Source organism: Schistocerca gregaria, chromosome 3, assembly GCF_023897955.1.
Source record: "Schistocerca gregaria isolate iqSchGreg1 chromosome 3, iqSchGreg1.2, whole genome shotgun sequence".
In the NCBI taxonomy this organism is placed as follows: Eukaryota; Metazoa; Arthropoda; class Insecta; order Orthoptera; family Acrididae; genus Schistocerca; species Schistocerca gregaria.
Window position 1 is genome coordinate 919,834,520 of NC_064922.1, and position 25,167 is coordinate 919,859,686.

The window sequence follows — 25,167 nt, forward strand, 5'->3', positions numbered from 1 at the left end:
GACAGGCTTCGAAAGGAGAGAAATTGTGCAAGATTTATTGGAGGAAGCAGAACCCAAAATAAATAAAGAGTACTTAGGGCAACCGATAGTAGAGCTAAGAGTATTAAATGAACCAGTTAAATGTTTGATAGATACTGGATAGGAAGTCTGTGCAGTATCCCAGAACTTGGTAAATGAACTCCCTAACAGTAAACAGATTGTTAAGATGCCAGTAAGTGGCTTGAACATTGTAGTAGCAACCGGTAAGACTAAGAAGACAGTAAAACAGGAAGTGTTTCTACCCATAGCATTTAAGGAAGTAGAAATAAGACAGAACTTCTTAGTTATAAATGGACTGAGTGTAGACATATTGGTGGGGGCTGACTTTTTGAATAAATATGAAGGATGGGTGAATTTTTCTACCAATGATGTTATGGTAAAAATTAAGGGTAAACTAATTACTATACCTTTCATCGGTAAGCAGCTATGTGAGGATCCTGAGCAGAATGATTTTCCTATATGTATTTGTAAAACAGAGAAATTCTTGGAGGGCTATAATGAGTACGGTGGCAAAAAAGTAGAGGATCCGTCTGAGCTTGTGAGTGTCAGAAATAGGATCGAGGAGAAATTACTAGAATTAATTGATATGGATGAAGCAAGGAAAAACGATTTAAGACAAATACTAGTCAAACATGCCGAGGTTTTCTCAGATCAACCAGGGCTAGTAAAGGATTATGAGTGTTTTTTGACAGTGCAGAAAGACGCTCATTTCTTCAAAAAACCATTTGCAATCCCAGAAGTACATAAGAAGGCCCTGGAAAGAAAGAGAAGGCATGACGCAAGAGCTGATCCCACTAGTTTTCAGGTAGGGGATCTAGTGCTAGTGAAAACTAAGGAAAGATCTAAGAAACTTACGTCAGAAACAAAGAAGTTTACCGATGAGTACGTGGGCCCATTTAGAATCGTAGAGAAGCCTCACCCAAATGCTTATAGACTGGAGTTTGTGAAATCACATAAGGTGTTAGGGCTTAGGAACATTGTGGATTTGAAAAGATATGTTCAAAAGAGAGACGTGGCCAGGAGTGAGTAGATACCTCAGAGAGCTTTGCACTCTGCAGAGCTAAGTGCGTGACGAGCACTAGGTCTCGAGTCGTTTGACAATATTTCTTCCACTTTCTTTTCCGTATTGTCAACCTACCTCTTCTTTCATTCAGAACTAAAATTCTATCGTCTTTCCTTCTTCTCTATCGTAGTTTTTAAGTGATAAAGTGTTTAAGTAATGAGTAGGAAAGAACCTCAGTCCAGTATAGGTTAAGCGTAAGGAATGAGTGTAAGAGAAAATCAAAAAGGATTAAGATACCTCAGATAAGTAATAAGTCTCAGTAAAGTAAATGTTTGGCCTAAGGTGTGAGTAATGCCCTTAGAAAGGTAAAATAACTAAGAAATGTAAGAGCCTCAGAAAATATGGTGACGAACATTGAAGCTGTTTGTTAAGTAACAGAACGATATGTTAAGACGTAGCATTAAGCTAATGTTTAGGAAAGGAAATGGAGCAGTACAGCAAAACTGTCTGTTCAATGAAGTCAGAGCCTCAGGAGGTGATTTAGGGGTAAAATGAGTAAAGGTACAGTGCAACAAGGTTGACTGTCAAAGGGGTAAAGGAAGTTAAGTTAAAGGGACAGTGCAGCAGGACTGACTGTCAAATGAAGAGAAATATCTGAGAAAAGGAGAAAGAATGAGCATAGTGTTTGGCTAGCTCGATATTAGGAAAAAGTGAGGCTACGAAGGTGAGTAAATAAAAAGCTTAATGTTGGTAACCAGAGGTGGCGTTTGTTGGTAAACAGAGGAGATGTTTGTAAACAAAAGGAAGTGAGGCTACGAATGTAAACAGAGCTGAGGCGACGTTGGTAACTCAGGAGGTGGATGTATGTTAGAAAGTATGGGTAACGAGGTTTCGCAGATTAGTAGGAAACGCTTTAACAAATACTAACCTGAGTGTGTGAAGTATGAGTATGAGAGTTGTAAATTAAACCCGAATGTGACTAGAGAAAACCTGATGTTGACAAGAAATTGAAGTAACTCCAGATATGTGAGATGAGGAAAATACCCATGACATCGATTCCATTTTTGACCAGAGACACACAAAGCTCCCCAAGTTTGTCGTAGAGATTAGTATAAGGATTGTAGTGTTGATAAATGAATAAGTAAATATGTATTTTTCAGTGTTTAATTTATGATACAGGACTACAGGAGATTGCCTGGAGACAGAATTGTAATATTGATAATTTTGTGTATATTTTATATTGTTGTGTATTGTGCAGGAACTGGAGAGTCACCAGTGCTGGCGGAGATTTATTATGTATTGGTGAACTATTTGTAGGAATTGTTTTTCTTAGTATTTCTTATGTAACCATAACTTGTTTGATTATGAGATGAAGAAGTAATTAAAGAGTAAATGTGCCACTTCGGTACTGCATTAGGAAAGTCAATTCACTTTTCACTTAAAAAAAAAAAAAAAAAAAAATTTTGAAAATTGTACATACTGTAAAGTAAATTTTATCAAAAATATGAGACTTTAGAGTCAAGCAGATAGCGCCATTTATCGCTGCTGTAGGTTAAGACGTAGCAGTTAGAAAGGGAACTGAGGCCAGCTGATGTTTCAGGTGCGCCGAAGTAAACAGAGGTGGTAGCACGAGACTTGAAATGGACCTCCCAAGCAGGACCCGGTCGAACTACGAGTGCTATCAAAATCTTAAGTGTAAGTGGTAAAAAAGTGACGCTCACCATAGCGATAGTAGTGTTAGTGTGCGTGTGACGTACATCAAGATAGTATTTAGGTTTGTTTTCTCTTTCAGGAATTTGTAAATAGAATTTTGTAATCTGAAAAATTTTTTTTTTTGAATGATGATAAAAGTGCATGTTTAGATATAAGATGTTTTGTAGGTCGTCAGCCCTAGGTATAAGTGGATGATTGATGTACAGAAACTATAAATGTTAAATAGCTGTTTGAGTAAATCTTTAATAGAAATTTTTTTAGAAAACTAAAAGTTTGTCATGAATAAAAAATTTAGTTTCCTCAGGAGGTGTGTGGCGTCGCAACAAGAGCGAGCGCACAGTTTTCTATCAAATATTTACTGTGAAATGTAGACAGACTGTAAAGTAGCCATCAGATTAGCATATGTGCTGTAGCGGGCAGATTACCGGTGTCCGTTCGTCTGACGTCACGACCATATGGCATGTCTGTACCGTGAGAATGTAAGACCTGTGCGCTAACTAGCCGCGTGTATAACGTGGAACTTTCATCTTTAATAACTTCTAACTGAGGAACCTGAGGAAATTAAAAGTTAATATACTAGTTTCTGTTATGAATAAAAATAAGTCATCCAAATTTGAGCTTTGAAACCTGCATATTTTGGAAATTAGAAAAATCTTACAGAAAACGCAAATTTCTACAATTTTCGAGTCTAAATAAATACCATTCTGTATAGATCACCTTCAGTGACCATCCAACTATGAAACAAAATCACCTTCCGTGCTTTTGTATTTATTTTGAGAATTTTACTTTTAGAAATTCACCTATAACTTTGTTAAAACCATAAATGTTTTGAATTTTTGTGAACAGTTATTTTATATGAGTAGGTGAGAGTGAATGAGTGTGCCTGAGTGAATGAAAGAGGGACATTCGCCATTCTTTGCAAGTGTATAAAATCTAGGTTGGAACTCGCAAGTGTTCAGACGATGTAACCGTGGGAACAGAGTCGCCAGTGGTTCCCCATCTTAGTGAATGTCGGATGTCCAAGAGTGTATGGTATTGTACAAGCAGCCAGAACGTTCGCGAGTATTTAAATAATTTCTGGAAATAAAGTAAAGTCTAGTTTTCCTTTCGGTTTGTTAAATTATACAGTAAATTTTGTGTAACAAGAAATCATGACGTAAATGATTCAGAAGTCATGACTGGTGCGTGCTAGATTTTGGCGCGAGGCGCACCCAAAGAGTTAATTCTGATTGGCTGTGTGATGTGTGAGCCAATGAGATGCGAGGACGGTTAGCGGACTAGGAGAGTGAGTCGCGAGTGGATGAGGGGTCGCGAAGGAACTGTGATCGAGAAGAGACATGCTTGATGTGTCCTCGCGAATAATGTGTAAAATGAAGTCATAAAACGGCTTCATCGGTTCGGTACTGTGCGATTTGAGACTGGAAGAGTCCAGTAACGCGTAGTGTGAGTTTGAGCGAGTTGTGACTTTTCGTTCCGCGAAAGACGCGAGTAACTTTAATAATTAAAAGCGTGGCGGTACTTCGTAAACTTTTACTAAGTGCTTATGGCGAGCATTAACGTTAAAAAACGAACTATTATTGAACATCGACTGCAAACGTGTATGTTAGAAAATCGTCTGTGTTGCAGTTAAGTAAATTCCGTAACTTTGAAAGCTAATTCTGGCGGGGTTTGAGTGTGGATAGAATTGTGAACTGAACTTTCTTCAAACGTAGATTAGCGGGCTGATGATCAGGCTTAAAGACAATAAAGAGCTTAAATAGAATTACCAACTTCGCGTTCTCGTTTGAGTAAACAATTACTACCATTCCAATAACTCAATTTATTTAGGAAGATTGCTCATAGATTGTATTTCAGCAAACATGTATCGCGGCCTCCGGTGAGCGGCTATTAAATTGCAGTTTCTTCAACACTGCTTTTCTGCAATTTTTCCAGTAGCTGCTATCAGGAGAGGCGAGTGCAGCAACTACCTAAGAAACGAGGTAGGTGGATTTTCTTTCAGGGAAAGGAAACTGCGCGATAAGAGCCTGACCCGTCGCACACTGGTGATGCTCTACCTCAATAAAGCGAAACGCGTCCGGCGAAAAAATCACGCATTTTTGTAGTTGCAACGACAGAACGAAAATAGCCTCAAGAATTATAAAGCAACTACGGACATTATGGTCACACAAATGAAGAATTTTCCTCTCTGATTCTGAAATTACCCCCTTCGGATATCATGCATTAATTTTTGGAATAAAACCAATGTTTGATTCCATATAACAGTTTTAATGTTAACCATTCCACGAGGCTGCAATGTGTAGTGTTTTGGTTACAAGGGGTAGTTCCAATACAGTATTTTATACAAGAAAATATGTGGTAAAAATATGAAGTCTTACAGTAAATTTTTCGTACAGTGAAATGAGGAAGGCGAGACTCCTGACTACTTCACGTGCGCAACCATTGCTTTCTGTCGGTGTACATAAAAACTAAACTCCGTCCGAACAGGCCTTGAAACGTCCAAGGTACCGTCCGGCCGCCGTGTCGTCGTGAACCCACAAGCGTCACTGGATGCGGACGTGGAGGGGCATGTGGTCAGCACACCGTTCTCCCGGCCGTATGTCAGTTTACGAGACCGGAGCCGCTGCTTCTCAGTCAAGTAGCTCCTTAGTTTGTCTCGCAAGGGCTGAGTACACCCCACTAGACAACACAGCTCGGCGGAACGGATGGTCACCCATCCAAGTGCTAACCCAGCCCGACAGCGCTTAACTCCTATGATCAGCGGGGAACCGGTGTTACCATTGTCGCAAGGCTGTAGGCGTCCATTACATACAATGTTTAATTTATAGACATTTCAAATAACAACAGATGTCGTAAGGACTGCATTTTAAAAATATCCCATAGCTTTACAAGCAAAATATTAATAAATTTCTCGTGAAAATAATTTTAAGCTAGAAATTAACGTTCACACTGATATGTGGAATATCACTGGACGATGAAATTGAACAGTCACACGTTTCATCTTGGATAGAAGTATTCCATCGTCATCCTCCTACTATGGAAAAGTGGATCATTGTTGCGCCCCACGTGAAGTGTTTATCCTTTCCAGAAGACTAATCCTTTCGCTTCGCTGGTTCAGTACCTCTGGTGATTGTACTATTCGTCAGCAAAGTTCTCCCGCGTGGAATCGGAGGGGATCCTGCTCTTTAGATGCTTTAAATTCTGGTAGCGAACGTCGTTCCATTTATCCATGAGAGGGAACCGCGAAAACGAATCGCAAGTAGGGAGATATTGTCGAACACGCCCTGTAAAGGGGAAATGATGTGGTTTTCAGACCTCGACGCTGACGGCATGGTAAAACGTTGTCCTAGCTTTGCTCTCGGGCGCGCTTGTAACTACCGAGGGACTTGTCTTCATGCTAGCGCCTCTGTCGCAGCAAAAGACACGTAAAAAGCGAAATTCGAGAAAGACATAGACACCGCTCTGTCTTTGCTCATTCACATTGGAGAGCAGACGCTGAGCCTTAGTAAAACAGTTTATAGCCCAGATTTCTTGGCTTGCCTCTCCTGCTATATCACCAAATTTCTTTCCTTCGCTACAGATCAATGTTGTCTCTCACCTTTTTTTATTGTTTTTATTCCTTTATTCTGTTAAACACGATGCTGTAACTGTGCATGAAGGCCACAAATATAATTTTAACAAATTTATATTTTAAGGAAGCATTTTCGGAAACATACACATCTGACACAGAAAAAGTGATTTGTCGGCTGGACTTAGTTTCCGAAATATGAACAGCATTTCCACTGATGAGAATGCATTTTTACTTAGTTTATGAACAGTTCAAACCATGATTCAAAGCTCTGTATTATATTCAATCGGAAAGCTATTGCGTTCAGTATATTATGGACAACTCTTCCACTCGTCGAGTAATCGTGTAACTCTACGACGTCATGCTGAAAAGTAATGTCTCAGAATGTTTTAGAAGAAGACGCTTAAGGATTTTTAAATCAAACGTTATTAATTTTCTACATCTTTATTCTTTTTTTTGTACCTACGTATTTCTCAACACAGTCACCGTGGCAACGGATACATTTTTCCCAGCGAGAGACCATTTTGTTGATTCTGTCTCTGTAGAGTGTCTGACTTTATAGACAGAGCCACAACCTCATCCCTGCTTGTGCCGCTCCATTACTGAGTTTATGGTGGCGTCTTCAGGCGTGAATTCCAAATGCACCGTACCGTGAACGTCCCAGAACACTGTGAGCATGACTGTGGCCGCTGACGTCATAATCTTGAACTTTTTCGGCGTCGGTGACTCTTTGTGACGGAATGACATTGTTTTGGCGGTCAAAATCGTGAACCAAGCTTTCATAACGTATCACAAACTTGTTAAGGAACGCATCACTCTCATGCTCAAAACGCAAAAGAAATTGCTGACAGACGTCCAATTTGGCCTGTGAGCATTCGAGGCACCTATCGCGCATACAGTTTTCTGTGCTGCAGTTCTGCAATGATGACCTGTACATGCTCTCGTGATACACCATATTTATCCCAGAGCTGTGTCTGTGCCCTCCGATGGTTTTCACTGAGTTCATCAGCTCGATTCCGGCGAGCCAAAAAAATGGCTCTTAGCACTATGGGACTCAACATCTGAGGTCATCAGTCCCCTAGAAGTTAGAACTACTTAAATCTAACTAACCTAAGGGCACCACACACATCCATGCCCGCAGCAGGATTCGAACCTGCGACCGTAGCGGTCGCGCGGTTCCAGGCTGAAGCGCCTTGAACCGCTCGGCCACACCAGCCGGCCCGGCGAGTCTTCCCGCTGGCTGCACGCTGTCGTCCATTCAGAGCTATGCCAAACACGTTGAGGTTAGCCCCACTGTATTCTTCATTACAAGCACGAACAACCCAACATCACAAACTACTGATGTCGATACAATCAAGCTCTTATTCTCCTATAGTTTTCAATTGGAGGCACGTTTTCTGCGCTGAGAATCTCTATTACAGCAAGCTGTTTCACACACACCGCCATATTTATGTTACACACCACCATGTTACATGCTACGATTTAGAGTCGTACGGCACAGGGTTGCAACTTGCGTCAGCGAAGTGCGAAAGTCGACCGAGTAATATGGATGACATGTAATACCTCATCCAATATTGAGAACAGAATAAAAATTCGGAGGCACTACTTTTCGTCGCACCCTTGTAGTTATCTTGACCAGATGGGCGACATTTCCTTGTCTGGGCTTGGTTCACTGCATTCCCAATGATCCAACGTGACTAATGTGTCTAAAAATGTAGTCTGCAAAAAACCTGTGAGGTGCATGATAGAGGGTACGTAGCATGGTATCACATGTTAGGATTTTTTCCATTAAAATAGCATACGGAGTGAGGAATGAAGGACTGCTTAAATGGATCTGTGCGCACTGAAATTTGGCAGGAAGAGGCTTCGCAAGATCTGTCACTTATCTGATACATGAATGTAAACTGCTAACATTTACTGTGGTAGCTCGTGTTTTAAATAGATGTTTCATAGAAATTTGTTTCTGATATATTACAGTGTGAAAAAGTAAGCAAAAATAGTCTTTGTCATAATTATGTGAAACCTAATAACTAATTGAAAATAATTTCAACAAACTGTTTTTACTGTGAAAACACTTGAATTTTGATATATGTAAGGAATATTAGGTTTTCACTGACTTTATTCACCATATTGCCTATGCTGTTTAATAGATAAAATGACACATTACGTTTATATGTCACCTTCACTGTGTAGTTCACAACCAGATGATATCTGTCATAAGATGAATTATTGCATATACTGTTCCACAGCATTTTTTGTTTGTTAGAACTTATTATTTGTACACTGAATCAGCTTGCTTTAGTAACTGTTGGATATTGGGGACTATTTTAGTTATAGGAAGTATAGACTTGAAAATCACTACAATTCACATAATAAAACATGTAACACATGATTCAAAACATGAACATCACGCTGTAGAGAGATTGGCGTTATATTGGTCACAACTTAACTTTGCGTAATAGTTACCACATAACGCGTTCACTAGGTTTGACAGCTGTCTTAATACAAATAATCCCGCTTTCAGTTGCTTCTCTGAGCATTAAATTTGCCTCCGTCGTAAATGCTGCAATACTCTGCTTCAAAAAAGCATTTGGCTCCAGAAAGCAGCTTGCCATAACATATATGAGCTGCTGAATCGTTTGTACGAACTGCCAGCCATCATCCACAGACACAATGCGATGACCGTTTTCACCGCTCTAATACTAGTTGATATTTACTTGCAGAAACTGAGCCAAATTACTCCACTCCGATGACAAACAGCTTTTAAATAGCACTTATCCGCAAACTCTGTAAGTAACACTTTTTTTTTACAGTTTTCCGACGCACAATAAAATATGTACTCTCACGTTGAGTAGACCAACTTCTTTCTTGAGTCTCAAAGAAAGACTAAAGAAACAGGCCGTATCGCATCCTTTGTCCTGTGGTACTTCCCCTAACTGACGTCAGAGTTAATATATTACAGCCATTGCTCAACCTTAAAATACATGAAGATTTTAACAATATTGCTTAGTTGCTTGTTTTGTTTTGTTAGATCTAACATAACATTAGTATTAAAACTTTAAATAATTAATACACTTTAAGTAAAACACAATAAACGAGACATTTAACTACTTCCCATCTTTGGCGCTAGGTAACAGCACCATGCAGTTAAGACCTGTAGCATGTTTCTTTAATTTGCACTACTGCCGCTAGATGTCATAAACTTCCGCATAGCTCATCACAACACTAGCGTTGGCATTAAATGAGTTCGTCTGTGCTAAATACTCACGAAATGAAAAGCGATTCCGATTAAATGATAACGATAGTCATACGTGTATCGTTACACATTTCTCAAGTTTTTCTGTTACACTTTCCTATAGGATGTGCTGACCTGTAACGATCATAACAGCGTGTTATGAATTCATTATGTCTGCTGTTACTGATGAGGACTCCAAACAAAGGAGCAGCATTCAATTGATCGCAGTATTGCCTTGCATACCATTTCTTTTAGGAATGGTCTGCACTTTCTCGGAACTCTTACTACGAATCTAAGTCCCACAACAGCCGCTTTTAACAAGGCTATTCACTTACGACACACGACAGAGCGATGTAATAGGGGGTTACATCATTAGGAACTTTCTACGAAGTTATACTCAGTGTCCCACTCCATATAGCTCCTCAGCATGTCCTTAAAGTCTCATATGATGTGATGTGCTCAACATGTTCACCATTTATCACGAATTCATCGACTCAGCGACGATACGGGGCAACAGCTTTACCGGGCGCATTTAATTTGGACAGCAATTGATCAAAGTAACCTGCAGTGATATGAACAGCTGCAGTAGATACGTAAAAAGACACCAGCAGAGAAGAAAACAGCTTCGATGTCATTTAATTTTTAAAGAGAGGGAATTTACATATGCAAAACTCAGTGATACGCTTCTTAGGTGACCCCTCCCACAGGAGGTTCGAGTCCTTCCTCGGGCATGGGTGTGTTTATTGTCCTCAGCTTTAAGTTAGTTTAAATAGTGTGTAGGTCTAGGGACCGATGACCTCAGCTGTTTGGTCCCTTACGAATTCACATACATTTGACATTTCCTTCTTAGGTGACCTGACGGTAAACTTAAGATGTCCTCTACCTAAGCTTACATAGTGTTGTAATTAAAACTATGAGTGATGATTATTTCTGACTTTAACAAGGGTAATTTTTCGGTATTAGCTATGCGCAGCGTAAAAGCGCACTACTGATTTCCCATACAGTTAAATACTGAAGCCACAGAAGGTATTAAAGTCAGTCGTCTGGTAACCTCTGAACTCGGACTCCGAGAAACACATTTCAGTACTGCTACGTTGAAAACGAGGCGATTGGTAACCCCCTCTCTTATGCCGTACTGTTTTGCGTCTCTCCATCCTTCGGCAGTGACGTGTCACAGCGTTTCGTGCTTTAGTTCCAGTACGTTTGGCACCTTAAATGTCTTGATATTCCTCGCCACAAATCTCTTAACTTGGCTCCAGGTCAATTCTATTGGGTTCTGATTGCAGTGCTACGGTGACAACAGTAAAAATGCGGCATTTTTACAGCGTGCTCGACGCCGTGAAAATGATTCTTTTCCATGTTTCTACGACGGTTACCACTTTGCCTCGTGAGAGGCCACATACGAAACAGTGTGCATATTCAAATAAAGAGTATTTGATTTCCCATTTTCCTCCAAAACATTTGATTGTGTAATGTTTTCTTAACTTCAACAATCTTTTATCAAATATCGGTACTTCAGAATTTATATTTGCAATGAAGACCAGAATTTTGCGAGCGATATGCAATTAGAAACTAGGAAACGAGCATTTTTCTTGAAAATTGATGGTGTAATATGAGTTAATTAACATATACTTCATGAATTGTAAATTTAAATGATCTACATATTCAAACCGAAAAAATAAAGAACACTATGAGAACCAAACCATTGCACCAAAGTGTAAGAGGTCCATGATTAAAGAATTTGTTTGCTAGCGCACTCGAGCTGATGTAATTTCGATGGATTTCTCACGTGCTGCCTGCGATATGTAAGCTATAAGAGAATCTGAGACCAAAGAGCAGTGTTGACTGCAGTAGGAACTGTGTAGCAGTAGGAGTAAGTAGTTGCTAGCGAGCAGTCTGGTGTATCGTGTTGGCTGGGCCGGTCGCGGTGGAGCGATGGCGGAGGCTGAGCGTTATAGTATAAGATAAATTCAGCCTCGCGCATATGTAGTATTGTTACATCAAGTCCCATGTAAATGTTTCTAAAAAAATCTCTTAATAATAATCTTTCTTATAAAAAGTAACTTTCGACAATCACTCATCTCAATTTAAAGAATTTACTAATTTCCTCAATCCATGGTCATCTCGATTATTGAAAAGAAAAATCAGTTCTTTCTTTTTATACATGAAAAATCTATCGGCCAGCATTGCACTCGGCTGTGCCAGAAAAATTTCTTATACGAGCATATATATATATATATATATATATATATATATATATATATATATATATATATATATATATATATATATATATATGCGTTATCCGGCGACCTTATTGAGGTAAGAATTTATTCAGAATGATCTTTCAGGGCCATGACGCAGCACTGCTGACGTCTAAAATTTACCAGTTTAAATTCACAGTCAACCAATGAAAGGTTGTAAGTGAGCCATAATTGTATCGAGAGATTTGTCAAATTGTATTATTGGTAGGTTACGCTAAATGTCAATGCTATCCATATTTTCACTGTTGGGTAGTTACGCGAAATGAGAATATTATTTATATTAGTTTTTACTGTTGGGAGGTTACGGAATAGATTTTGTGTGGAGGGTACACTTGGCGACGCCCGGCCAGGATCGTATTTTTGTGAATTTATGAGAAGTAGTCAGTTATATCTGCTCTTATTTCCACTATTCTAATACGTAGTTTGCATCTGGCGCAACGCATTTACTAACTCGTCATTCTTTCTTTCACAGATCATCGGCAATTTATTGCTCTTTGTTGTAATTGTATTTGTTTCATTTTGATTGTCTTTGTTTGATTTTGTGCTCAACTTTGATTTGTGAAAATGCCGCGAAAAACTGTTAACAGTACATCTCGATGTGCAATGAGTGAAAAAGCCGACTCGAATAATTTGACCGATAATATTAGTGACACTCAGTGTAATAGTGATAATCCTCTAATTACAGATAATCAGTGCGTACCGACCACTAGTAATGATTGTAATCCTAGTGATGAACCAACTAATTCAATTACGTTCACACTAAATTTAACGACAATTAATGACGCGGCACGTTCCGTTACAATGAACGCCGTCCAGTTTGAAACACCTGATTTGCAAAATTTACGTAGCGAACAGATAATTGTTTCTAACGAAGGTGACCAATATACACAAAACACGTCAGATTTATTTGATTCCGCTGTAGTGACCAACAGAGCACATCCGATTAGCAAACCTTTTTGTGAATCAGACAATGACCAAATGGTTATACAAAACGTGACACATGCAGATACACCATCACACAGCACAGAGAATACAGCAGCTAATTTTGGCATGGATCGAGTTATGGCATTATTGCTACAACTTCATGAAAATCTCAAACAACAAATTAATGAAAATAATGAAAATCTCAAACAGCAACTTAATGAAAATCTCAAACAGTCGAATGAAAAACAAGACAACAATTACAAACAACTTAATGAAAAACTAGACAACAATTACAAACAGTCGAATGATAAACAAGAAAACAATTTCAAACAACTTAGTGAACAGATTACAGCCGTTGCCGTGCAATGTCATGATACTAAAGAATAATTACGTGAGGAAATTAAGGCTTGTGCTAGGAACAGTAGTGAAGAAATTAGATCTGTGACACAAGAATTAAGTAATGCACATGCAACCACCACTAAATTACTTAGAGATGAAATTAGTGCAGTCGCTAAACAATGTTCTGAAAACGTAACACAGTTACGCGAAGAGTTTAAATTAATGTCATCAGAACTTCCACGCACATTGGACGCGAAAGTAGACACGAAATTTGACCAACAGAACAGCCTAATTGACGAACGTTTTAATCACCACCTACAAAACAGTGAAACGCGTTACCGTAAATTTATATAGGAACAGAATAAAGTAAAGAAATAAGTCATGGAAACAATTACGGCACAGAGACAGGAAGGTAAGCGTAAATTGCTTACGAGAGCAAAAACATACGTAGACAACAACATTGCTGCAGTATCAGACGAAATCAATACTATTAAACAGTTGAACACTGAATTGTATGGTGAAATCTCCGATCTTAAAACAAAAACAGACACACACACAGTAGCCTTTCAGACAGTGACCAACAGACTTGAATAATTAGAATTATTACAGGATCCTGATGCCATCACAGCAGACGTTAAGAAATTGAACAAAACCACCCGTAAAATCCAAAAACAAATTAATGTTTGTGACACTAAAAATGACGATCAGGTAAAAGCACTGACTGAAAAATTTGATGAATTGGCCAGTCGTATTGACGTTATCGAAAATAACAATGATATCAAATCAGACGATACGTCACCAATTTCTTTCAATCAAACACCCGAATTCCAAAATTTACAGCAGACAATCAGTGAGATAGGTTCGTCCAATAATACATTGCGTAGAAAAGTGTCGTCTTTACAGCAAGAAGTGACAGAAATGAAAAATGTTTCAGCCTCTAATACATCACAGCATACGCCACATTGTGAACATTTGTCACATTCACACAGCCAGTGTAATTTAGGTAATTTACAGTGTGTAAGTGACTTAGATTCCGAACAGTCACAGACAAACAGATTACCATACAATCCTGAACCTGCTCAGACATACAGAGACGATAATTTTGATTCTATCCGTGAGAAAATTTAAGGTATTTAAGAATGGCAGAACACAAATACACTTTGTGGACTGGATACAACAATTTGCTTTTGAATTTTCACCGACATTGCCTGTAATGCAGAAACTAAAATTTATCTGCAGCGCGTAAGTGACCTCAGGAGATTCATTATACTTCGATGAATATGTGACGTAGCGTGCACAGGGCCCCGAGCCGTAGTAGTGCTATTTCTTCTATAGTTTTCTGCACTGCTGCCTACTCTTTTGCTATCCTTTACATCTATCAAAACAGCTCTTCAACTGTCGATCTATCTAGAATTAAGATGACTAAGGAAAACCTGATATGACGAGTTTTACCTGAAAGTGACAGTTTTCATTAGACACTCCCGAAATGACAAGAAATATCAGCATAATTTTAATAACAAACAAAATTTTAATCATCAGTATGTACAAAATTTTTTGCGATCGCAGACACATTTGGCAATAATAGAGGTTTTTCACCACAAGAGCAACAAAACCAGCCCGTTAGCATATCTAACCAACAATGTAGTCTGCAAGGTCAACCAAGCTTTAATGTTTCGCCGCCTACACGTATAGCGTCGGCTCCACCAAATAGTAACGCACAGCAACAAGGAAATCACCACATAATTTCAATTCCTATCGCAACGTGCCGTATAGCAACGATTATTATGACAGACGTAAAAGTAAAGAACACAGTTTTCAGCGTACGTTTAATAACTGTCGATCTTACCAGCAGCATAATCAACCACAACAACAGATTATCATGAATGAACCAAACAGTCGGTATCATCTCAAACCTAATACGTCAGGAAGAAATAACAGAACAGTACAAATAGTTGAAATGTCACAGCATCCTCCCGCAAATAACAGCACGTCAGAAAGAATTTGACTAGATACAGTACAGGTTGCATCTTCCAGCAACGTAAGCAATACTTTTGATACACAGAATGTTGTTGACGAAAATGTTATTACTTTTGACGACATCCGAGACACACTTTTACATGAAAAACCAGTTATTCAAAAAACCATTTCCCACCCTGTTATTGAAGTAAAGATTGGATCATCCACATTTTCAGCAATAATCGATTCTGGATCACCTATGTCAGTTATAAATGAAGAAACCTTCAATGAATGTAACAAACAGAATACCTATCCTACGTTACCATTAGGCAAAACTAAAGTAAAAGGAGCAGTATCTGGTAATGGAGTTGATGTAAAATATCAGGCACACTTATCATTTTGTATTGCAGGTCATTTGTTCCACTCAAATTTTTGGATTGTTCCCTTATTGACAACACGTTATTTTAGGTACGGATTTTCTGGTACAGCACGACGCAATTATTGACTTTCAAAATTCCTATTTAATGTTAAAGGATAAAATGTACAACTGGCATTATAATTTCAGCACCCTTTATCTGCAGAAGAACAAACAATTAATCGGACAGAGGTCATTTCTGCATCACGTAACATAAACTGTCATTCCACATCGTTCACAGATACGTATGTATACCAGACGAAGCCGACTATGACGTTATACAAATGATTTAGGATAAGGTTAAACAGAGCAGTGCAAATACAGACGACGAACGTACGCAACTACGCAAAATTCTTTTACAGCAAGCTCCAGTTTTTGACAACATCCCAGGTACTATATCCGGTTTTATGTATGAATTTCAAGTTAAACAGCATGACACGTTTAAAGCCAAACATTATCCCATTCCATATATTTACAGAGAACAAGTTAAGAAAGAGTTGCAAGCTATGCTTCACCAAGGAATTATTGAATCGGCAGTTAGTCCGTACATAAACCCGCTCCATATTGTTAAGAAAAAGGATGGATCACTTCGCCTCGTACTTGATTCGCGTCACGTCAATTACATTATTATTAATGAAACAAATCGCCCACAAACACTAGAAGAACTTCTACAGAAATTTCATGGTACTGTTATTTATTCCACATTAGATTTGAAATAGGGATTTTGACAAATTCAGCTCCATCCGAACTGCAGAAAGTACACAGCATTTCTCTGTTTTGGTGAATGTTATCAATTTAGCAAATTACCGTCGTCTTAACAATTTCTTCAGCAGCATTTATTCGCGGTTTGAATACTATACTTCCGACAGAACTTAAAGACCGAATCACAACATATGTAGACGACATCCTTATTGCAGAAGCTAACTGGTCTGAACACAATTTGATTCTGGAACAACTGTTGCAAACCTTTCGTGCACAAGGACTCACAGTTAATCTTAGCAAATCACACTTTGGCAAAACTTCTATAAAATTTCTTGGACATGTAATTTCAGCAGAAGGCATTGCGCCTGACCCGGAAAAACTTCAAGCTTTACGTGACGTTACTGTTCCCACTACAAAGAAACAATTAAGCAGCTTTCTGGGATTAATTAACTTTTTCCGTAAATTTACTCATTACTCTGCTTTAGACACCCCTAGATTATGCCAATTGACGTGTAAAAACGCTATTTGGTCTTGGGATAGCCAATTACATTCTGAATTTGTTAATTTGAAACATGCCTTGTTGAATGCACCTCTTTTATCACACCCAGATCTTACTAGAAATTTTTCCATTGCCACCGACAGTTCTAACACCGCATTAGGCTTACACATTTTTCAGGAAATTGAAGAAGATGGTATTACAGTAATTAAAAACATCTCCTTTGCATGTCGCATTCTGTCACCTGCTGAACGCAATTATTCTGTTACAGAAATTGAAACATTATGTGTTGTATGGGCATTTACGAGATTCAGGCATTTTCTTTATGGAAGACATACTACCGTTTACACAGATCATAGAGCTATACAGTTTTTACTTTCAGCTAAATTCACACATGACAGGTTAAGCAGATAGAAACTTTATTTACAAGAATTTAATTTTACAATTTTTTACATTCCCGGTACACAAAATATTGTAGCAGACGCACTATCCCGTTCTCTCAGCAACAATCAGCAAGACATCGCAACCAACTTCTGCCAAAAAAATTCTAGCGTCATGTATATTCAACGAGTTGCATTTGAAAATTTCATTTCGTCGTCGCCGGTCGCGGTGGTCTCGCGGTTCTAGGCGCGCAGTCCGGAACCGTGCGACTGCTACGGTCGCAGGTTCGAATCCTGCCTCGGGCGTGGATGTGTGTGATGTCCTTAGGTTAGTTAGGTTTAAGTGGTTTAAGTTCTAGGGGACTGATGACCGCAGCAGTTGAGTCCCATAGTGCTCAGAGCCATTTGAACCATTTCGTCGTCATTACGAGACATGGCACAAGAACAGAGAAAAGACAGCGTATGGAAAGAAATTAAACACCTTTGGCAAGATAGGAATAACATTACCATTAGAAACCATTACACTGTACGCAATAACATTCTGTTTCGCCGCTCTCACCCTGGCAGCAACAATTGGTTACTATGCATTCCTGACGAATTTGTTAACAAATTAATTTGGTATACTCATTTAAGTTACGCACATTATGGAGCCCGAAAATGTTATCTTGTACTCCGACAGAACTGTTATTTTGCCAACATGGAGAAACGTATTCGACGAGTTTTAGCGTCATGTAAAATCTGCCAGAAAGCTAAATCAGACACGACTTCACATATTCCTCCGTTACATCCCATTGTACCTGTTAAATTGAGACACATGGCCGCTGTAGACATTTTTGGTCCGATTCCCAGAACTAACAGAGGTTTTTGCTATATCTTTGTCGCTGTTGGACTCACTTCGAAATTTGTTACTTTGACTCCGTTACACAAACCTACTGCTAAATCTGTTTCGAATGCATTTGTAAAACATTTTCTGTTGCATGTAGGGCATGTATTGAAAGTAATTTCCGACAATGGACCACAGTTTCCATCTGCGATATGGACACGTATGTTACGAGCTAGAAACATTTCTCCGATCTATATATCCAAGTATGACGCTTCTTCGAACCCTTGTAAACGACTAATGAAAGAAATTGGTTAACTATGTAGAATATACTGCCATAAAATACATATTGATTGGGATACACACATACTCTCATTCCAGGATGTAATTAACTCCATACCAATTGAATCTACTATGCTATCTCCGACTGTTACATTGAAAAATGTTGAACCACCTAACAAAATTAAAGAATTAGAATCTTTTCCTACATCTCGTTGACTACGTCACCATGAAATAATTGACATTGCGCTCAACAACATCAAACGTGCCGCAGAGCGCCGGAGAAGACAGCAGAAACAGGTTTGTACACGCCGTGACTTTCACATAGGACAGAAGATATTAATAGGCACACACTATTTATCCAACAGAGGAAAGAGTAGATGCAGTAAATTTGAGCTTCTATATGCAGGTCCATATAGAATTCGCAGCATTCCTCACCCCAAAGTAGTACATGTTGTAACTTTGAGAACCAGAAAAAGCAGAGGCAATCACCATTTCTCCAATATTAAACCCTTTATTGAATGAACATACTTTCTGATTTATCACACTGTAATGCCTTTTCCAGTTATTGATATGAACACTTACTGATGATTATCATATTTTTTCCTGCCAAGTGCCCGGCAAGGTAAGGTTAGCAGGTCGCTTTTCTTGTCGTTATATATCAGACCGTGCACATTTTCGATTTTTTGTGTGTGTATGATTGTTTTCGTATCGAAAGTAGAATTTTTGTCTGTATGCACTATGAAATGTTTAAGATGTAACAAACACCAGTTGACATTGACATTTTGCCTTACGATATCTCAACATCTTGACTATTCTACATTTTTGCTACTACATTATGATACTGTGTGTACATTTTATGTACTTTAAAACTGTCCCTGTTTTTGACCTAATACCTTTTCTGTCATGCTGTGCTGTATTCTTAATTATGTCAGTAGAAACAAGTTTTCTTTTAATGAGTATGTGATTTAAATGCAAGATATTAATCCTTATTCATCATTTTCAGAAAGCAATACCGTGGAAAAGAAATAAATTAAACAACCACAGTAGTTTACTATCAAATGGAAATTTTAACATCAGAATGAAGGAAAGAAAATGCAATATCTTGTCATGAAGAGTAAATGGATCAGAATTAACAAGCATTAACCAAAATATACTATACACATCGTATGGTAGCAGTCTTGACTAATTATTTTTCTTTCAGAATACGAGGCGATTGATGCAGGCTGTCAGACAGAACTACAGATGTTAATTTTAGTGATGAAATATACTAGAAGTAAGAAACTCTATACTATAGGAAGTAATGAATGATAATGAATAGTTGTATGAAGTAAATAGTAATATGAATATGAATAATGAAGTGTCTATTTTTTGCAGATGATAATAAATGATGATGAATAGTTATATGAAGAATATGGTAATATGAATAATGAAGTTTTTCTTTGCAGATGAGGATAATGATGAGGTTTATATATTTTGTATTGATTAAGAGATGCTATATAGTTATTTAAGTATTTGTAGCAGTTCTTTTTGACAGTATGTATTATGTCGCATAGTATAATGACTAAATGTTTTTGGGAAAGACAACTAGAGTACAAACATATTAAGTACACGTTTCATTACCTGTTAATTCGAAGCTTACTACTTTTCAGCATGATATACATGTTTTCTTTCAGCTCAATAACCCACTTTGTATTTTTTCCAGGAGAAGCTTTTCATGATACTAATATGCTATAAGCACTTAATTATTAAATCTGTTCTAGTACTTGCATTTTTTTACCCAGTTGTGTCTATCATTTATGAATGATATCACATATACTGTACTTGTTTCATAACCTTGCTAGAGCTGTCTCATAACGAATGACGTTATTAATCCTTGTTTCCAGCAATAAGTCAAAAGCAAATATTTTCATGTCCCATCAGTTGACTGTTGATCCCAACGCAATGCATTGCTAGCACAATAAAAAAAAATTATTATCAGTCACAACTATTACTAGTAGACAACTAAATAATGCTAACAGTTTAAGAATTATTTCTAGTCCTAAATATAATGCAGATTTTTCTGATGTATTGATTCCATTATGTCTATGTATTAGTGGACTAAAGACCTTGACTAATAGTTACACTGTCTTACATTTTAAGTATGTCTTATGTCACTTACATGATATCATATATAGTCACTAGCAGCTTGTTGCTATATGCAATAACTCTTGTTTTGAATGATGACTTGTGAATAATACTGAATAATGTTTTGTAACACTTTATGAATAGAATGAAATTTTCACTCTGCAGCGGAGTGTGCGCTGATATGGAACTTCCTGGCAGATTAAAACTGTGTGCCCGACCGAGACTCGAACCCGCGACCCTTGCCTTTCGCGGGCAAGTGCTCTACCAACATTTTTTTTTTTTTATAGTTTGGTGCACAAAGGTCTCTCAAAATTACATCGACTTTTCCTGTTAAAACTAACAGGAATTGGATTGTATCTATTCTCATGGACTCATGACTGTTTTTACTATTATTGTCACAATTGCATGTTTAAAAATAGGTGTTACGCCAAGTCCTATGTTATTTCATAATCTCTTATTTTAAAGTAGACACCACTTTTAATTTTAAATTCAATAAAAACAGTATCCATTGGGTTTTCAGACTTTTTATTTGCTGGGAACCATCTCAGCCCTTTCCTTGGACTGTCTTTACACCTCCATTATGGCTGCTGATTTTTTTTTCTGGAGGCGCTGGGTATCGATCCCAATACCTCTCGCACGCTAAGCGAGCGCTCTACCATCTGAGCTACGCCCCCCCCCCCCCCCCCCCCACCAACTGAGCTACCGAAGCACGACTCACGCGCCGTGCTCACAGCTTTACTTCTGCCAGTATCTCGTCTCCTACCTTCCAAACTTTACAGAAGCTCTCCTGCGAACCTTGCGAAACTAGCACTCCTGAAATAAAGGCTACTGCGGAGACATGGCTTAGTCACAGCCTGGGGGCTGAGATTCAGGCGGTGTGCGCAGAAATCTCATTGGACACTTTGGTACGATGTACGGAATCGGAAATGTATTGATGCTGAAGGCCACCAGTTTGAACATTAATAACATTTCAAAGTACATTTATTTTTCCAATTGGACTTTAAGCTTTCCATTTCCAGAAATGTAACATTGTAGAACGGGAAATAAATTTTCTATGACGCTCCAAAGTGTGTATACATTTTTTTGACGCACCCTGTATATACACTGATAAGCCAAAACATTATGACCACTGCCCATCGCGATGTTGCATGCCGCCTGGTAGTGTTGCGGACACGTGATGCGCTAGCAAAGGATGTAACCTGAACAGACACGGAGGGGGATGACCCTTGCGAAGATATGGGCAGCAAAAGTGGAAATACATTGACATAAGAGACTTTGGCAAACGGCGGACTAACATTATTCCACAAAGCTTGTGAATGAGATCTCGGGAACAGCGAAGTTGGCCGAATATTCGCGTGCTACTGTCGTGAGCAGCTACGAAACGAGGTAGAAGGACACTGAAACTATCACTAGGCGCAAAATGGTTGGCGTCCATGACTCTTCACAGAACATGGGGTTTGGAGGCTTGTCTGCTATGTAAAGGAGGATAGTGGCAGCTGTGGCAGCTCCGCCGAAATAACACAATGCTGGTGCACGGGCAAATGTTTCAGAGCACACCGTACATTATTGAATTTGGAGCTCCGAAACCGACCACCAATACATTTTCACATGTTGACAGGAACGATATCACCAATTACGACTGCAGTGGGCCCGGAACCATAGGGGTTCGACAGTTGGTCATTGGAAACGTGTCGGTCCTCCGGACAAATCACATTTTTGCTACATTAGGTCAATGGTCGTCTACCTAAACGCCGTCATCGAGGTGAACGTCGATTCGAAGCGTACAGCGCGCGACGACACAGGGTGCTGCGAGTAGTTGATGTTGCAAAAGCCACGTTTCGATGTGTAAAACCATCCGCAAAGTGAAAAGGGATCAACTTCAATGTGCTTCGCACTGTATCTCTCTACAAAAGTGATCTTATTGTGTGCCAAAATGAGCACGGCCGTGAAAGACATCCCAAACGAACCGGCTATGAAAAATCTTAATAATAAGGCCTAATCAGTGGCAGTTCCCCTAGGTAGTTTCCTTTAAGAGTTGTTTTCTGTTCATTATCTCCCTTTTAGCTAAAATTAATTATACACGGCAAAAAAGTTTTGCAGCGCCTCGGTTCCGAGAGTTCCAGAACCTGTACAGATAACTGGAATAGAGATCAACATAAATCTCATTTCCGCCCTTTTTATTGCCCATGAAAACCACACTTTGCATATTGTACCACCATACAGCGAGACCTTCGGAAGTGGTGGTCCAGATTGCTGCTCACACTGGTACCTCCAATACCCAGTAGCACGTCTTCTTGCATTGATGCATGCCCTTTTCAATCTGTCACAGGCATGTTCGATAGGGTTCATGTCTCGAGAACATGCTGGCCACTGTAACCGAGCTACGCCGTTATCCTGAAGGAAGTCATTCACAAGATGTGCACGATGGGGGCGCGAATTGTCGGCCATGAAGACGAATGCCTCGAAAATATGCTGCCGATATGATTGCACTATCGGTCGGAGGCCGGCATTCACGTATCGTACAGCCGTTTCGGAGCCTTCCATGACCACCAGCGGCGTACGTCGGCCGCACATAATACCACTCCAGAAAAGCAGCGAATCCCCACCTTACTGCACTCGCTGGTCAGTTTGTCTAAGGCGTTCAAACTGATCGGGTTGCCTCCAAACACGTCACTGACGATTGTCTGGTTGAAGGCATATGCGACACTCATCGGTGAAGAGAACGTGATCCCAATCTTGAGCGGTCCATTTGGCATATTGTTGGGCCCATCTGTACCGCGCTGCATGGTTTCGTAGTTGCAAAGATGGACCTCGCCATGGATGTCAGGAGTGAAGTTGCGCATCATGTAGGCTATTGCGCACAGTTTGAGTCGTAACACGACGTCCTGTGGTTTCACGAAAATCGTTATTCAACATGGTGGCGTTGTTGTCAGGGTTTCTTCGAGCCATAATCCGTAGGTAGCCGTCACCCAGTGCAGTAGTATCCCTTGGGCGTCCTGAGCGAGGCATGTCATCAACAGTTCCTGTCTCTCTGTATCTCCTCATGTTCGACAACATCGCTTTCGTTCAATCCTAGATGCCTGGATTCTTTTCCTTGTTGAGAGCCCTTCCTGGCACAAAGTGACAATGCAGACGCGATCGACCCGCGGTATTGACCGTCTAGGCATGGTTGTACTACAGACGACACGGGCCGTGTACATCCTTCCTGGTGGACTGACTGGAACCCCCGCCTTCTAATAGGCTCTGATCATGCATGGTTGTTTACATCTTTGGGCGCGTTTAGTGACATCTCTGAAGAGTCAAAGGGACTGTGTCTGTGATACAGTATCCACAGTCAATGTCTATCTTCAGGAGTTCTGGGAACCGGGATGATGCAAAACTTATTTTGATGTGTGTATTACAAAAGAGACGACTTGTCAATCAAAGGATATTTACTTTACTTTTTCCTAAAGACATTGACTCTGCAACATATTTCATTTGTACGTTTCTGTCCTTAGCGGGTTAAATTGTATGTGACGTAACGTGCAGGTACGCTGCTCGTAGCTGCATTTCTGGAATGGCGTCAGCGCAGTTCCGTGATGAAGTGGAGCAAATAAAGCGCCCAATAACAGCGTGCACTGCGGGCCGCCGGACGGGAAATGCTTTTGTAACAGGCCTGATGGAGCCGCGACGCGTCCGTCAGCCCATTTAACGTATCGGCCGGCGTTATTAGGCGCTGTCCCGGCGGGACAATGGCGGCTATCCTATCCCATCCTGTGCCGCCCGCTATCGGCTGGCCGGCGGGCTCGCGCTCCATTTCCTGCGGGCGCGGCCCGCCTCGGCTCACGTGCACTGGCTTAACGTCATCGCAATTCAGCCGGAATATCGCTGCATCGACACTGCAACACTGTGCGTGCCTCCCTGCCTGCCAGCTCCGCAGCCTCGTCGGTGTGTGCGTGGGCGGAAGGAAGGGCACGGAATGTTAACGACGGCGCGAGGGACCGCTCGCTACGCTGTAGCGGCGGTTTCCCCGTTTGTTGAAACGTATTTGTCCCCTTGTGTCGAACGGGCCACGTGCACGACAGGCGTACGTGAGGGAACTGATTCGATGACTATTCTAGCCAGCTTTCAAAGTAGTAGCAGATCTGCTAGTGTACTGGAAGACTGAAAAAAATTCTACTATCAGTACCCGAGCGTATCGTATATACAGTGTGGTCAATTGATAGTGACCGGGCCAAATATCTCACGAAATAAGAATCAAACGAGAAAACTACAAAGAACGAAACTCGTCTAGCTTGAAGGTGGGAAACCAGATGGCGCTATAGTTGGCCCACTAGATAGCGCTGCTATAGGTCAAACGGATATCAACTGCTATTTTAAAAATAGGATCCCGCATTTTTATACATATTCGTGTAGTACGTAAAGAATATGAATGTTTTAGTTGGACCACTTTTTTCGCTTTGTTATAGATAGCGCTGTAGTCACAAACGTATAAGTACGCGGTATCATGTAACATTTCGCCAGTGCGGACAATATTTGCTTCATGATACATTACCGGTGTTAAAATGGACCGTTTACCACTTGCGGAAAAGGTTCTTTATCGTGTTGATATATGGCTATTGTCATCAAAATGGTCCAAAATCCAAGTGGTCCAAATGGCTCTGAGCACTATGGGACTTAACTGCTGAGGTCATCAGTCCCCTAGAACTTAGAACTACTTAAATATAACTAACCTAAGGACATGACACACATCCATTCCCGAGGCAGGATTCGAACCTGCGACCGTAACGGTCGCGCGGTTCCGGACTGAAGCGCCTAGAACCGCTCGGCCACACCGGCCGGCTAGTCAGTTACTGTGTGACAGTCCAAGCAGTAGGTTGTAAGAGGGCGATGAGATATACTAATACAGAAAAAGCCGACATGCTCCTGGT

The 25,167-nt window shown here is 39.9% G+C and overlaps 1 protein-coding gene and 1 non-coding gene across 7 annotated transcripts in view; both read right to left on the reverse strand.

The window, feature by feature from the left end:
• LOC126355736 (U-scoloptoxin(05)-Sm1a) overlaps positions 1-25,167 on the reverse strand; it is a 1,173,513-nt gene that overhangs the window by 371,172 nt on the left and 777,174 nt on the right. The gene's annotated exons all lie outside the window — the stretch shown is intronic.
• On the reverse strand, positions 20,859-20,931 carry Trnaa-agc (transfer RNA alanine (anticodon AGC)). The gene has a single exon. It is a non-coding gene; the product is annotated as a tRNA-Ala (tRNA).